Here is a 17,895-nt window from a genome sequence, read left to right as displayed (position 1 = left end):
CATATTCCGCGTGGTTCTCTGGTAGATTAGAAAGGCATGCTCTCATCGTGGAACTTTCGTCTCCTTTTCACAGTGACACAGTACAGATCACCACATTAGCTTGCAGCTATATCAAATAAATGATTAAGTTTTTCAACAAAATTCTTGTTTTTTGCGGCCTGCATGTCTTGTTTCGAGCATGCTGACCTTCGAACGAGGGAACTTCATCTTTACATATTTAACTGACTGTGTTGGAATGTTTGTACGAGTATGTCTTTAAAGGCCAGTAAATGTTTGGGCGATCTGGAATAACACTCCTGTTGTTGGTATATTTGTTCTTCAAAAAGAGGAAATGTCTTGCAACTTGTTGACGGGTTGGAAGTTCAAAGAGAGGAAGATCTGATACTGCAAAACAAAGTGTTTGGCATTTGCTCGTGTTCTTTGCTTGCTCATTTTTACATAAAAATTTAGTATCACAACACAAACCTGAACATTAAATAAATTATCAGCATAAAAGCTAACAAAAAAGCATGAGAACAGACATGAGAATGTTAAAAGAAAATGAATTTCACCTACATCTGTACGCCTAAGCAAAAACCTGAAATAAATAAATACACTGCATTTTCACAGGTTTGATTATTATTCTGGACATCAAAATTGGTTTTAGACTCTTTCAAAAGCTCATTTGATTCTTTGTTTCACTGTTTCCTGGTCAGATGGATAACATGTGGGTTAAATGTCACCTCAAATATCAGTGCGTAAAGCACTCCGAAGTAACGGCTGCGATGTGAGTTCCGTACGTATATACATGCAGAAAAGATGTTCTGCGTGTGGCAGATAATTATGGAGTTCATTTTCGAACTTAAGCCAGTCGTTGCACGAAACCTAAAATGTGTGTCCGGATCGGTCACAACACTACACCCTGATGTACTTCTAGCCCTAATCACTACACATGCTTTTTTTTTCTTTAATATAATGAAGAAGAAAGCAAGGTATGAAGGCCCCAGTACTCGTTTCCTCCAAGAAAAAATAAATAGGCAGCCAAATTCAAGATCAGCTCGTTCCGAAATTCCTGGACATATTGTATTAAAAAGACTGGGGTTCATAAGCAGAAGGAAATACAGACAGAGAGTTTCAGAGCTGACCTGTTGTGTATCATATATGAGAGATTGGGTGTATCGGTTAACTCTTACATTAGAGCGCAAGACAGAAAAAGGGCGAGAGTTTGCTGCCAGACAGGTGCTATTCACCCACCGTAATAGAGGGGGGGATGCATGCAGATACTTATAGTTCAAGAGATCAGTGACCATTGAAGCAGCGAGAGAAAAAGAGAGAAAAATGTAACACTGCAATGATGGGAACCAGTAAGGGGAGGAGAGTTAATGAGAAGAAAAGCCTTTTATTCCATCCTGTTTAGAAGAGATGTATGTGGGGAGCCTCCCACCCATGAGATCTGTACACCACACGGAGACGAATAAAGCCACAGTATAGAGCCAACACCTGCGAGGAGGTAAAGAAAGCATGGCGCTGGTTTAGCACACCTTATCACTTGCAAACATTTTGCAAGGCGGGTATTATGATCTTTCCATGATAAATCCCGAGGGAATGAAATCACAATAATATTGTGAGATAATGCATAACTGAGGTGGATAATTATGAATACTGAATGATAGTCCTGTGGAGGATTTAGTGGGTCGAAAGATGCTGAAACTGGTCTTTTTGGTGAGTTAAAAACAACATAGTTACTCTTAGCCTAATGAGAGAATGAGCAAGTCAGAATTTAGGTATGCCATAGCCTCATCCCACGTTTGTTGAAGTAACTACTGAGATGTGCGCTATGAGAAACGAATGAAAAGGTTAAGGGTGGAGTCATCAGTGTACCAGTGAATAGTTAGATGTACAGCTCAGAAACTCACTGAAGACTTGAAATAAGGGAAGAGACTTGGCAAGACAGTAACGTGAGGAATATTACTGTTGATAACTGAGGGAGAAGATTGGTGGCTGTCTATAACAGCAATTACAGAATGACCAGAAAGGAAGCTAAAGATGAAGGCACAGATAGAAGGATAGCAACTGTAATAGTGTATTTTGAAAATTAAAGATGTATATCAGACTTGGGCGAAAGTCTTTGAGATGTCAAGGGCAATGGTAAAGCTTTTGTCAAAGTCCTGAACGAAGTATGACCGCAAATCTATAAGGAAGGTGAGAAGGTCGCCAGTGTAGCATCTCTGACAAAACCCATACTGACAACCGGAAAGGTTATGATTACACAGATGTTTCATTTCTTGAGAATGATAAATTTTAAAACTTTGGAAATACATAATAATAAGGCAATTAAGTGAGAGCAGGATGGGGAATGGACACCTTTCTTCACGACAGACTGAACGAGACCAGACCTTCAGCATGAAGCCATGGTACAATTCGACAAAGTCAAGAGAGAATGAAGAGAGAACCTGTATTTTTTTTTTTTTTTTTTTTTTACACAGGAAAAATCATCAGAGAAATTACCAATATGCCGGGAATCGAACCCGGGACTCTCAGGTGAGAGCCAGGCAGCATACCTGGCTCTCACCTGAGAGTCCCGGGTTCGATTCCCGGCATATTGGTAATTTCTCTGATGATTTTTCCTGTGTAAAAATACAGGTTCTCTCTTCATTCTGACTTGCCGTAAGTGTTTGGGATAGATTAAAAGCATCTACTTGCCCGAGTGCCAGGGGGTTAACTCATCCTCTTCAGGCCCACAGTGGGGGGCGGAGGGACTTTGGTTACAAGATTGTGACAACGTGAGTTAACTTTTACCTGGTCGTGGTGTAGTGGTATGCTGCCTGGCTCTCACCTGAGAGTCCCGGGTTTGATTCCCGGCATATTGGTAATTTCTCTGATGAAAAGTCAAGAGAGTTTACTTAGAATGTAGGCACAGAAGCACAGTTTTTGAAAACAACAGGAGGGACCCCATTAAGACCATATCATCATTCCAGGGAGAATCAAAGCATTAATGTCTGAGGATCTCCCACTCAGCAGCTCCAAAGTGCCACAGCCACCACTTCTTGGAATGGTTCACAGGCACTTAAGATTCAGATTATAAAGCTGTCATCCAAGGAACTCAATGGAACGAAAATATTAACAAATATTCTGAAAGATTAGATGTAAGGGGTAAGATCAAGTAAGTTGGCAGCCTCTCCAAGATGGGCAGGAATATGGCTAGGATGCTTTACAAGCTGCTGTTGGTCATTAAACCCTTGCCCTTTGGATCACGGAATATCGTGCCGTGACTGAAGGTTTCAAGTTCCCTCGCGTCACAGGATTCTACGCCATAATTTGAAGAGTTCACCGATAATTAAAGTGTGTCTGGCATCACATTAGAGTCAGCAGATTGGCAGCATCAGACACCCCCTTGTTTATGTTGCGAGAAATTAGAAATGGTGTATTGTCCAATTCATTGTCTGCCTGCCCCTGGTACTCTACCTCCACCTCAGCCAAGCTCCCCAGCCAAAGCACCCAAGAAAGGGCTTAGCGATAGCACCGTAAGGCATGGATTGGACATACTAGTGTCTTTTTTGTATCGTATCATTTATAAAGGTTCCAACATGCTTACATGCACTGGCTTCGGTCACCTAGTGGCCTCTCTCCACGCTGCTCGATATCTGGTAGCCTCCCTAATAAGTCCCTTATCCCTGAGGTCACACTCTTTGACTGCTTCCCAGGTATTTTTCAGTCTGCGTTTTGCAACCCCTGACATTCACACTTCACATTTTGCACCCATTTGTCATCCTCCATCCTCTCAACATGCCAAAACCATCCCAGTCTACCCTTCCTCATCACAACACCAATACACTCCAGTCTCATCCTTCCTCTCAACCCATCAACCATAATCCTAGCCCCCCAAGGCCTCGGATTCAAGGATGCACTACACATTCATCTAAACATTGTCATTTCTGTATGTTTGAGCATAAGAGTGGTCTCTTCCTTTACTGCCCAAGTCTCACTACCATACAGCATTACACTCCTAAAACATGCTGCAAACAACGATTCCTTAACACGGAGAGAGAATTTTCTCAATATTAGGAGAGGCAACAGCTCCCTGAACTTCCTCTAACCACTCCTTACCCTAGCCAAAGAGCTCCAGCTCCATGTCCAACACATAGCATGTCCCCTAAATAATAAAAATCTGCCACACACTCAAGATACGCAACAGCAAGATCAATCCTTTCATGCCTGACAATCTATATGTGCTTTTCCCGACACACCACACTCACGATATCAACATGATCTCGCAGTCTGCTTCTAATAATACCAATGAATCTCTTGTGCACCCACTTATTACAAACACTGCACAAGATGGCGTTACGTCCCACACCCTTGTGGCAAACTGCTCATGGCCACACTCCCTCTGCTTTGACAGTATTGCCACCAGTCCTAGATATCATCCCTTTTGTTTTATACACATTTACACTTAAACCCTTGTGACCCATTCCGTCTCTCCAATTTCTAAATCTTTCCACCGCATACCTCTTATTGTCCGCAGTCAGCACTAAGTCACGAGCATACAACATCTCCCATTGGAGTCCACTTCTGAAGTCACGTGAGAGAGCTTCATGCACCATGACAAACAATAAGGGGCTCAAGATTGACATCTGATGCAACCAACATTCACAGAAAACTCCTGACTAAAATCTACATACACTCTCAATTGGGTGAGAGCACCCGCACACATAGCCATAACCACTCTAACCAGCCTCTCCTCGATTCCAAGCTCTCCCATTGCCCACTTCATCACTCCCCCCCCCCCCAGGGACTCTGCCAAAGGCCTTCTCTAAATCAACAAAAACGAAGTACAGTTCCCATTTCTTTCCTATATACTTTTCATGAAGCTGTCAGACAATGAATATGGTATCAGTGGTCTCTTTGCCTGGCACAAACCCAAACTGCATCTCATCAGTGTTCACTGTTTTTCTTATCAATCCTTGTAAGACTCTCCTCATTACCTTCATTGTCTAGTTGAAAAGTTTTGTGCCTCTATAATTTCCTCTTTCCAGAATGTCGCCCTACCCCTTGTACACATTTAATGTCACACTCTTCAGCTAGCATCTGGGACAACACACTCATATAGGTAATCATATTTATCAAACCAGTAACTTAACCCACTCCTTTATCTCCTGAGACCTTCAACACAGTAGACATACCAGCCAACTTCTCCCTGCATCTTGACCTTTGCTCTGCTCACAGTAGCACAGTCAATCAAAAGCCAAGGCCAAACACTCAGATCCATTGACTCCACACCATCCCAGTTCCATTCATACTCTTCAGTCAGCAACTGGTTATAATACTTTCTCCAGACATCTTTAATATCCTCACTGTCCATCATTACCTTTCAATTATTATTTTTCACACACCACTCACTTATGATGTCCCTGTTTTACCTTTTCATCACATTTACTTTAAATATCATATTCTTCCTCTCAGTGGTATTTAGGTTATCCAATAAAGATATCTGAAATTCGGATTTTGTCCTATATACCTCCTTTCTAGCCCAGCGCTTAGCAGCCAGGTTTTCCCCTCTGTTACCTCCCCTTTTCTATTCCCAGAAATGTCTTCTGTTCTCTTTATCTGCGACTTCTTCACCTTCATCCCACCATGTTACCCTTGTCTTCGAGGGCTCTCTTGTCCATCCACTCACTGAATCAGTAACTCTCAGGAGATTGTTCTGTATTGTACAGTAGAGTACTGTACTGCCCATTAACACTTCTGTCAAGCCATAATTTCTCTTCATCGCAGGAGACATACGAGTAACGCGGACAATATGGCGCCACCCTGGCTCCCCAACTCTCCTAAAATGCCTTGCCATCCTTCCTCCCATCCTCTCCGACGATGCCTTTCCTGGCGAAAGTGATGTGTTTTGTGATTTTTCCTTGTTTTTCGCTCCTAGAGTCTAGACGACAGTGCCGTTTGTAACAGTTTACGACAGTGACGTTAGAAAATAGTGCCCGCAGGTGACGTACAGTACAAGTAGTACATGACGTGCGAAGAAAGCTAAAGGTAGCTACAATGACGTGTCAGTTATGAAACTGACGTGGTAAGAAAGCGTGTTTAGCAGTGACATGTATATATATTTACAACAGTGACTTGTGTATACTTTATGACAGTGAGGCGTGTATGTAGTAACTGTAAATATGTATATCTCGAAAAATAAAGAATGCATGTAAGTAGATAATTTATGTCTTTAGTAATTAGCGTGGATATAAAATAAGTGCGTGTTCATATGTCATTTTCACAGAGTAAGAAATAAGAATAAGGGATTTATAGAAAATTAAGTGTTTATTACTGAAAGCGATGTGTGTACAAGTTATGAGAGTGAAATAAGGTGAAAAATATTTATTTTACGACAGTGATGCAAATATATTTTACGACAGCGGCGTGTGTATATTGTATTTTGTAAATATGCATTTCTAGAGAAGTAAGGCTTACATATAAGAAGATAAGTGATTTCTATAGCTAGGAGGAAAAGTAAACTCCTGTTCGTATCATATTTTCATAGGGTTGGAAAAAAGAATAAGAGATCTATAGAAAATTACTGTAAGTGCTTCGCACGGGAAGCGATATGAACACTGTTATATTAGTGAAATGAGGTGAGATAATAACTTAAGAAAAATCAGTGATTTTCATTCAAGGATTATTTAATAGTAAGATTATTACCTCCTGCACACCATCAGGCACAGTGCCACTCCTAATTAGCTGGGGAACGGGCGAACAGGTAATCACCACACATATAGGGGTGAATGAGACAAGATTCACGACTGGGGAAATGTGTGGGAGGCAGCCAGAGAGGCTGGAGCGTGCCAACCAGCCAATGCTGCAGGGCACGGTCTCTCTGCGCAGGCAAGAGTTACCTCTGTTCACCTCTGTGCTCCTCAGTGACATCACCTACCGATCCAGGGAAACTTGCATTGGAAAGAAAGATTGGTGAGTATTCTGGTTGTTAACTAATTGTTCTAGGTGGTATGGTTGCTAAGATATGAATGTGTGAAAATTACCTATTTCAGCCTTTTATCCAGAAGGAGATGCGGCACGTTGTTTCAGCCCTAGAAAGGACGAGGATTAATGATAGAAATGATGAGGGCCTGTTCACCAGATGCATCCATGAATGGAAAGGAGAGCGAGAGGTGTTTATGAACATGAAAATCATCTTGAATGGACCTTTCAGAATAAAACAGAAATTGATTGAATGTGTTGTATCTTAAAAATAAGCTAGTAAAAGAATTTCATCATAGTTTTTAAAAATAGGGGACAGTAATCATCACAGAAATTTTTACTCAGAATGACAGGACAGCCTAACCAGAGTGTAAAGAATTCAGTGGAATCAAGTTTGGGAATCCGGGAGCAATATAATGTTGTTGCTACCAGTTTATTTTATTAAGTTTACAAGAACACCCTAAAAGTGAAAGGATTGATGAAGACCATATCTAACCCCCCTAAATTTTAGAAAAGGCATCAAACTGAGAAGAAAGTCGTCCGGAGATGGAAAGGATAAAATAGAAAGTACACCATCGGATTGAAGTGGTTATTGGAACAATATCTAAATCTTCTAATTCAAAATGTTTATCTAAAACTGAATACAAAGCAGTGCGGTTGTAGCAAGAGTATACTCAAGAAGGCGTGATGGTAATGAACTTGATAAAGAGAGGACCATAAAGCTGTGATATACTGCAGTGGTCCGCTATGATAACATTCACGTCCCACACTTTAGATGGCACGATACTGTGGCCACTATACAGCATATTGAAAGTTAAAAGAGAGAGAGAGAGAGAGAGAGAGAGAGAGAGAGAGAGAGAGAGAGAGAGAGAGAGAGAGAGAGGAGATGCTATAAATCCCCACTGTATATCATAGATCGTTAGGTGAATCCCAAGTCACCATTGCATTTTAAACTTTTTCACTCCTAGTCCGTCATACTGTCTTTATTTTTGCTGCTGACAGATGATATTTCCATATTCAGACTATGATAGACATTTGTACCGGACTCCTTAACTAAACAAAAACTAAATAAATAAATATAGTCATTTGTATGTGATAATGATAAAGAAATTTTTTCCTGCTGAGGACTTCAAAATGCATGGTATAATATAGATCAGTTAACTTCATAATCCCTGGTCACTCAGTAGTTCAGTACAAATGAAAACTCGAATAAGGCATTTAACGCAGGGGTCGTATTCTAAAATAAGGAAGAAATAAAAAAAGGAACCTCGAAAAATATTTCCCTGCTATAATGACGGATATTTCTTTTCAATTAAATCATTTTTAAAATACAAATCAATCATGCAAAGCAGGATTTTATCTCATTCGGCGCCTCGCCCTACATCGTTGGGCTAGATTCAGCCTGTGGGTGTGTGTGTGGGTGTGTGTGTGTCTGTGTGTGTGTGTGTGTGTGTGTGTGTGTGTGTGTGTGTGTGTGTGTGTGTGTTAGCTCCATCTAAGCTATTTGGTCGATTTAGATGAAACTTTCCAGGTGAGTACGGCTGCATACTGGGAAAGTCTTCCAATATATACCAGCTTCCAACCATGATTTTGTAAGGGGTCAGCCGCTTTATCAAATTAAAATTCTCAGAACTAGTGAACTCTCATCCGTCGTTCGATAGTTTGGGGGCATGAGTACCCTCCCCCCCTAGTGATTCTTGGGAGGAATAGTCCCCTTCCAAAAATAAAAACGACCAGAAATATGAGAAAGATCTGAATGAAATTCCTCAGGAGTAGACTGTAGCACCTGTCGAGCAGGGCAGTACTCCCAAGATGGATGGAAAACTGATGACAGGGACAGCTGGAGTTCCCGTTTCATCAGTCCTTGGGACTAGGTCCCGACCGTCCCCCTTTGCTGAACTTTTTCATTGTCACAGTAACAGAGAGAGTAGGCCAGCATGCTCTCCAATACAAGTTGATCTAACTATCAACACCAAACTACATGCACAGTACACACTACACTTCCTTTTCCGAAATGAAAAAAAAAAAAAAAATCATGGCAGCGCAACAAGTCGCCTCGGAGTCCCCAGGGGGGGGGGACCATAAATGCCTCCACCTTCCTCCCTTCTCCCGGTGACGACTCGAGCTGCCTGGAACCAGTGTATGATTCTCTTCTTCATTTCTGCAACATTCGCGGCCTTTCCTCTAACTTTCGCTCTGTTTGGCACCACTTTGTCTCTAAACCTCACCTTCTCTTTCTAACTGAGACTCAGCTGTCTGAGGCAACTGACAGCTGACCCTTTTCTGTATCCTCCTACTTTCTCTATACTCATTTTAAAGCCAAAGGTGGCTGTTGTGTATATATAGCAACGACTTATCTTGCTCTCGTGTTCCTGAACTCGATTCTTCTGAATTCTGTACACTCTGGCTTCGGCTTTCCTGTCATTCTCTGATTAAATACATCTACGCTGTTTACTTATCTCCTACTTCTACTGACTATTAGAAATTATTTGGCTATCTTATTTCTGCGATGGAACACATTCTATCCATTTCTCCTTTCTCTGAAATCTCCATTCTAGGAGATTTCAATGTTCACCACCATCTTTGGCTCTCCTCTCCTTTCACTGATCCACCTGGTGAACAAGCCTACTCCGTTTCTATCTCTAATGACCTAGCGCAGCTTGTACAGCACCCTACCCATATCCCTGACCTCCTTGGAGAGAGCTCCACCATACTTGACCCCTTCCTTATAACTAATCCTTCTGCTTACACTGTTAATCTTTTCTTTCTGTTGGGCCCCTCCAATCACAACCTTATCATCTTAAACTGTCCTATTGCTCTGGTAGGGTCCGTGTGTTAAAAGCTTTGTAGTCTTAATTTAGATATGTGTAACTCTGAATTCTTGTAATAGGTGAGTCTTGAGTTTTATTGTTATTTTGATAACTGAAGAGCAGGAGGAGTTAAAGATGAATACAGGGAGTTGATCTTGATTTATTATCTTCAGAGAAAGTCTTAAGTTGAGCAGCGTATAATACAGAGACAATATACTTAGTAAGTCTCGTTGGACCCCTCTTCTTAACTCCTTCTTCCTACTACCTTCCGTTTCTCTGGTCTGTCTCCTTCTGAGCTCTGCTTCCTAAATTCTGGTGTAGCAGGGGTCGTGCCACGTGTGTTACACTGTTGTTGAAATGTTCTAGAAGCCTGTGTGTGAGTATGTGTGTATGTGTGTGTATGGTCACGCTGCGTTGTTCGTGTGCCTATCTCGCTGACACACTACCTATCTCCTCCCCTGACTTGCTGCTTCCAGTGTATTGTCAACATTCCTTCTCTTAGAGTTGCAAGCACATATACCGTTCCCAGGCTTGCCTGGTGCTCTGTCTATCTATCTATCTATCTATTTATCTATCTATCTATTCATCATGCTATCTATTATGATTTGTACTTATAATATGGAGTCCTGACAAGTGGACCCTCCAAAGAAACGTCGTCTGTGGCACTTTGGACCTGCGGATTGGGAGGCCCTTAGGCAGTACTTCTTGGATTTTCCATGGAATGATTATTGCTTCCATGGCCGGGAGGCATCTGAGTGAACCTTGCACATTACAGAGGTTATTCTCTCGGGCATGGAAGCATACGTTCCTTTCTCATTTCCTTTGACTAATGCAAGAAAGCCTTGGTTTAATCACGCTTGTTCTAATGCTGTCCACAACAAGATGATGGCTTATAGAAGGTACCGGAGCCAACCCACCCCAGAATCACTTCTTTTATACGTTTCTGCCCAGAATTGTACTATGTCTGTTCTTCACTCTGCTAAAAATAAAATCATCCATACTAAATGCTCTCAACTCTCTAACTCAAATTCTTCTCACTCCTTCTGGCACCTTGCCAAAAACCTTTCTAACAGCTTTACTTCATCATCCTTCTCTCCTCTCTTCTACTCTGATAGCTGTGTACCTATTTCTTCTACTGATAAAGCAGATCTCTTCACTCAGACTTTCTTCTCCAATTCACCCTTAGATGATTCCGGTGATGTTCCTCTATCACTTCCCCCCTTTGTCTTCCTCATGGCTGACATTAATAATTCTGCAGCTGATGTATTTTCTGCCATCATAGGTCTCAGTACTAATACGGCATATGGGCCTGATGGAGTCCCTCCTGTTGTTCTCAAGAACTGTGCTTCTGTGCTTACACCCTGCCTAGGCAAACTCTTTCGCCTTTGTCTATCAACTTGTACCTTTCCTTCTTGCTGGAAGTTTGCTCTCATTCAGCCAGTCCCAAAGAAGGGTGACCATTCCCAACCGTCTAACTCTCGTCCAATTGTTGTAACATCCTGTATCTCAAAAGTTTTTGAGTTAATTCTTAATAGAAAAATTTTAAAGCATCTTTCCTATCACAATCTTCTTTCTGATCGTCAGAATGGGTTTTGTCAGGGACGCTCCACTGGTGATCTTCTCACCTACCTTTTAGACTCCTGGTCATCCTCCTTTCAGGACTTTGGCGAAAGCTTTGCCATTGTACTTGACATCTCTAAGGCTTTCGATCGAGTCTGGCATAAATCTTTAATTTCCAAACTCCCCTCTTACGGTTTCTATCCTTCTATCTGTGCCTTCATCTCTAGCTTCCTTTCTGGTCGTTCTATAGCCTCTGTTGTATACGGCCATCGTTCTTCTCCTCGATCTATTAACAGTGGTGTTCCTCAGGGCTCTGTCCTATCACCAACTCTCTTCCTTTTATTCATCAATGACCTTCTAAACTGTACATCTAACTGTATTCACTCATACGCTGATGACTCCACCTTTCACCTTTCCATTCGGTTCCCGCAACGTCCATCTCAGCATTTACTTCAACAAACAAGGGATGAGGCTATGGCACACCTAATGTCTGACTTGGCTCGTATCTCTGACTGGGGTAAAAAAAATCTTGTTGTTTTTAATGCATCAAAGACTCAGTTTTTACACCTATTAACCCGACAAAATCTTCCACAGGAGTACCCACAAATGTTTAATAATATTCAGCTTAATCCTGCATCATTCTCGAACATGCTTGGGGTTTCATTTACTCGGAACTTATCTTGAAAAGATCATATTACATCTCTTGTCAAATCTGCTTCCAAGAGATTAGGTGTGCTAAGCCGACTCCGTGCCTTCTTTACCCCTGCACAATTGTTGACTCTATACAGGGGTTTTATCCGCCCCTGTGTGAAGTACAACTCTCATGTGTGCGGAGGCTCCCCACATACAGCTCTTCTCAATAGGGTGGAGTCAAAGGCTTTTTGTCTCATTAACTCTCCTCCTCTCACTAACTCCCTTCAAACTCTGTCTCTTCGCCGCACTGTTGCATCTTTATCTCTTTTCTATCGCGACTTCAATGGTCACTGCTCCTCTGAACTGTCTCCACGCATTCCTCCACCTCTACGACGGGCACGTAGCACCCTTCTAGCAGCAAAGTCTCATCGCTTTTCTGTCCAGCTCTCTAATGAAAGAGTTAACAATTACTCCCAACCTTTCATTTATGCAACAGGTCAACTCTGGAACTGTCTCCCTCTGTCCGTATTTCTTGCTTCCTATGATCTCAAGTCTTTCAAACGCAGTGTTCCAGGCATCTCGAAATGATCGGATCTTGAATTTGGCTCTCTCTTGTATTTTGTTTTTCTCTTGGAAGGAACAATAACAGCGGGCCCACGGCCGTTGGTTCCTTCTTCCTCGCATTAAAAAAAAAAAAAAGGTAAATTCGTCAGGTTACTCTGAAGGTCTTCCACTATGCACAATTTTCTAACCTTCTTTAGGGAGGTCAACCTCCCTCAAAAAAACTAAAAAAATATCAGAAATAGGGCAAAGAGAACCCATATGGCATTGATATCTTAGTACAAATTTTCAACAGACTGTAATCCATAACGCGGTATTTGGGGAGCGTGACCTCCCCCCCCCCCCGCACACTCAATTATTATTAGAGGTGTTGGGTCCCCTCCCAAAACTAATAACGAGCAAAAATAGGGGAAAGTGATGAAATGCATTTCAAGGAAATTGGTATACATACTGCAGGAGGGGGTATGCAGTTTCCATGTTATCTCTAAATGCATAGGAAGAAACTGGACCTGTGCTTTACTATGTTTTGTACCATCCTGTCTCCATTTGAATTATATTCAGATTATGAGAGACTCTTCTAACTGGAAAAGATAGATTTAGACTTCATTACCCTACGATAAAAAAAAAAAAATCGTTGACTGACATCAAAACCCGGGACACACACACACACACAGACACACACACACACGCACACACACACACACACACACACACACACACACACACACACACACACACACACACACACACACACACACACATACTTAGAAGAAATTGTGGTAATTTTTACTCCAAAGAAAAAGAAGTGGACTGACACGAAAACATGGAAATAATGATGAGCACGACGAATATAGATGCTGTAGTGGTGCTTTCATTCAGAAATTCATGGGAATTGTATGTGTGTGGGTGAATCCAATCCCCACTCCTTTCTAAAGGTCAGGTTTGTGTATAGCAATATGGTAACGCACAGACGAACATACACACACAGTAAAACTTTTTGTTTGCGTTTTCACGAGACCCCAGACTCGTCGTCAAAAGGAAGGTAGGGACTGCAATAACTCACACTCAACAGGCTCCCGTTTGAACTTTTGTGAGTGGCAGTACACAGCAGCGGGATTACTGTTTCATCCAGACATGTGCAGTATATGTTACATACATTGCATCGCTGATCATGCGACTGAAGTTAGAACAGATTTCAGTCTATTGACTGACATTATTCAGGTCTAAAGATCCCAACCTGTTCTAAAGAAAATCGTATGGATATAGGAAAATTTAAAAAATAACAGACGTCACTTATGTACGAGACGCAACTCAGCGGGGAAAAAAGAGAACAAGAAAAGGAAAAAAGAAAAGATTTCGTTCAGTGTCAAAATAAAAAGTATCTGTATGGAAGGGATTAACAGTGCTAGATATGGTATCGTATTGAGATGAAGGATGGTTTCTGCAAATTCTAGTTGAGAAATTCGGCGGTGTGTGTGTGTGTGTGTGTGTGTGTGTGTGTGTGTGTGTGTGTGTGTGTGTGTGTGTGTGTGTGTGTGTGTGTGTGTGTGTGTGTGTGCTCAAAATACTACAAGATTAAACATAGCTAAAAAGAGCATCCTCAGTAGTGAAGGGGTAATAAAAGCAATACGCTCTTCACCTCTCAAAGTTATTCCTAGGCTGAACGATGCTGTTTGAAGATGGAAAAGGTGAAAGAAAAGAAAAAGTATTCCTTGTAGTGAGGAGACACACCCTTAACTAACAGACATCATTCCTTAGCTGCTCAAATTCTCTGTTCGGTAGCCTGGGGAAAAAATAAAAGACATTATTATGCAGTGTTGTTATAAGACGAGGAAGGGAAGCTGCAGAGTCTGTTTCAGGAATTTTATATTTGTATGAATATATGTATTTATGCATGTATAAGGAGGAGGGAAGCCCATTATCACTTCTTTCCACTCATAGACGTTCGTTTTCTAGTATTCTAACTAACACAAGAAATTAATCTTCAGGTTTGTAAAGGCCTCTCACACCGTAGGGATTATGAACGTAATATGTAATTCAATTTCTCAAGCTTGACACGTCTCTCCTAAGCTTCATATAATCATCTGGAGATGCCAAGAATGAAATAAAAGGAAGTCCTCGTAGTGAACAGATCAACCCCTTCATTACGAAACATCTCCCCAGGATACACAAAATCGCATAAGCAAGAATATACTCTGATACATTAACAATGTTGTCAGTGATGTGCTTGAGGTACAAAGTGACGTCAGTTCATCAGGAGAAGGAAGTATGCTCACACAAATAGGGTGCAAAAAATGTTGCGTAAATTCAGCCAGTGTAAATGAAAAATACCGTCCACTTTGTGAAAGGGATGAAACACTATCTAAAGTAATCCATTATGGGGTACTTGATTAGTTACTTATATTTTGGCTAACGCTGGATAATTATATGTTGGTAAGAGACATATAGGCGAAGCGAGGTGATTGAAAGAATGCTATTACACTAAAATACATCATAAGAAAGTATGGAAAACATTTAGTCAGATGGGAGAATTCTGACACAGATCGTAAACAACAGCTGATATATCACGGGTATACGGTTTAACTACGGTTCTGAAGTCGGCTTCATATTGTAAAATGTTACCAAAAGCTAACATACGTTTTGATTAATTTATGAGAAAGAGTGAGCATAAACATGAAGGATGCCCAGTCGAGTAAAAATTCATTCACTCTTTGACGCAGATGTAGTGTGCTCTGTTCACTGTGAGCGAGGTCGGTTCCCGCAGAGGCTGGGATAGTTGGATCATTTAAATTTCATGAAAGTAATCTTCTCAGTTCAACGTATTGAGATTTTTCTATTTCATTTTTCTGCCACAAGATAATTTTACTTAATACTGGGAAGACTTTGAGCAAGAGGTGGCATATAAACCCGTGTGGCTTGGCCTTTTGAGTGTAGAATATTTACCGAGTCAGAAAGAATCGATGACGAACTTTTATCGTGCCATCGTTGGACGATTAATTTAGCTTCGGCGAGGCAATAAGAAATGGAGGGTTTAGATATGACTTACATAAATCATTTTACCATGAAAAATCTTATCTTAGCTCAATAAAATCGTCTGAGGTACTCAAGATTAAGATGAGAACTACGTCACCGTGGTGAAGGGTTATGATAAAGCAGGAAGCCTTAGCAACCAGAGCCACTGTACGTGACCCAGACAACACCACACGAATTTTACTCTCAAAATTCCCTCGAATTACTGCCAGTTGAACAAAATATATGGTTTAGCAGGATTAGAATACTACAGTTGCTCAGACTCTTTGATGGTTAACGGTGACAGCATTAAACCTCCCAGGTCCTTATGACACGCTCTTAGTTGAATAAAATCGTCTGCCGTTCTTAGAAGAGAATAATATAGTTATTCCGACCACGAGAGGGTTGCAAGTGAGTGAAGCTCCTATGTAGCCAAAGGTTACGTATTAATACTTAACTCAGTACTTTATAATATTTTGTGTTTTTCTGGCCACTCACCGGGTCTTCTATAATAATTAACACCTTATCATGGAAGAAGGACACACACACACACACACACACACACACACACACACACACACACACACACACACACACACACACACAGAACGTAAACTAATCCATCGGCATACAGTACGTCACAAAGTTAGTTCCAGACAATATCTTTTTAATCTTTTATCTCAACTGCCATCTCTATTTTATTTCATTTTAGTGAACCCCGGACGATAATACGGAGTTAAAAAGACTCGGATGCTGAAAAAGTTTGTAAAATGTCTTCATAGAGCAAATCAGTGGGAGAACGTCTTTTAATATAATATATTTAATGGCCTTGGCCTGACTTTCCCAATTATATGGTTTAGACTCAGCCTTCCCTAACGCATTCACTCACTACCAAGAAACTCTCCTAAGCTAATATATATATATATATATATATATATATATATATATATATATATATATATATATATATATATATATATATATATATATATATATATATATATATATATATATATATATATATATATATATATATATATATATATATATATATATATATATATATATATATATATATATATATATCTCTAATAGAGGGAATAAACAACAAAGCAGTGTCTCTATAGGTTAGCTCTTTCACTATGTCCTATGTTAGTCTATAAAACTAAATAAACAAACTGAATTCTGTACAGAGTACGAAACAGCTTGGTGTCCAGGAGAGGTGCTGGTAGTCGGGTGGATTGTTTGGTAAGTAGTTAAATATTACATAAATATGTTGCTAGTAGAAACCGATGTAAATCAAAATACTTTGTAACCAAACTCTATATGACTAATACTATACCTTTCTTTATATGTAGGCAAGTTTAATCTAATTATCTTAATAATTAGTATGATGAGCCTCTATCCCGAGAGTTGATAGGATTCCTATCCCACTACTGAATGTGGAAATAGCTTCACTGTATTACCTGTATGATGTGAGTCATGTCAGTGTAAATTAGTACACATTCTGCGGGTCATGACATTAACCATCCACGCTGAGACAAAGCAATGATCATGCATGAGATACTCGCCTGTGACAGCCCCTTAATATCCTTTTATAGGTTACTGAAGGAAACATTGCCTATACTAAGTAAAGTAAGAAACATGCAAGGCAGTATGTTGCTGCCATATGCAAAATTATTTGCTCATTAATAACTGTTGTGGAGTCTCCTATGGCAATGACGCTAAGGCTCAGGATCAGAGTTGTAAGCCCTCCGATACTTGACATGAGGTTGAGTTAACCTGAAATTCAGACAACAACTTTCAACATGCTTTCACTTACAGCTAATTTAATTCTCTATCGTTGAGAGAGAGAGAGAGAGAGAGAGAGAGAGAGAGAGAGAGAGAGAGAGAGAGAGAGAGAGAGAGAGAGAGAGAGAGAGAGAGAGAGAGAGAGAGAGAGAGAGAGAGAGAGAGAGAGAGAGTGAGTTTGTGTGTGTGAGAGGACAGCAAGCAATACCTAAATTGAGTGTACGAGTAGGTACGAGTAAGTATTCTTTTACAAACTAGATTATACAATACAGTCTTATAAGATACTTTTACTTTACCTAGTTTGTCAGCGGTGAAGCCTTTCTTGGTCTGTTCATGCTCCCGCCAGACGATTCAAATCAACATACAAAAGTCTCTTCGTACTGAATGATGTAGATTCTGTACGCAATGACCCCTTCGATGTGACGATACCATTCTTGTTTTATTCATGCTAATATCAGACGATCTAATTCAACTTTGCAGAAGTTTTGAACTCGACGATAGCCCTTCTATATTATTCCTACCGCCTGAAGATTTATTCATCCTGGTCAGGAAAGACTTATCAAACTTGAGGTATTAGATAGAA

The sequence above is a fragment of the Coenobita brevimanus genome, chromosome 34 (assembly GCF_032717465.1).
Source record: "Coenobita brevimanus isolate Jiangsu-jjx chromosome 34, ASM3271746v2, whole genome shotgun sequence".
Taxonomy (NCBI): Eukaryota; Metazoa; Arthropoda; class Malacostraca; order Decapoda; family Coenobitidae; genus Coenobita; species Coenobita brevimanus.
The sequence above is the reverse complement of the archived record's forward strand: the minus strand, read 5'-3'. Positions refer to the sequence as shown.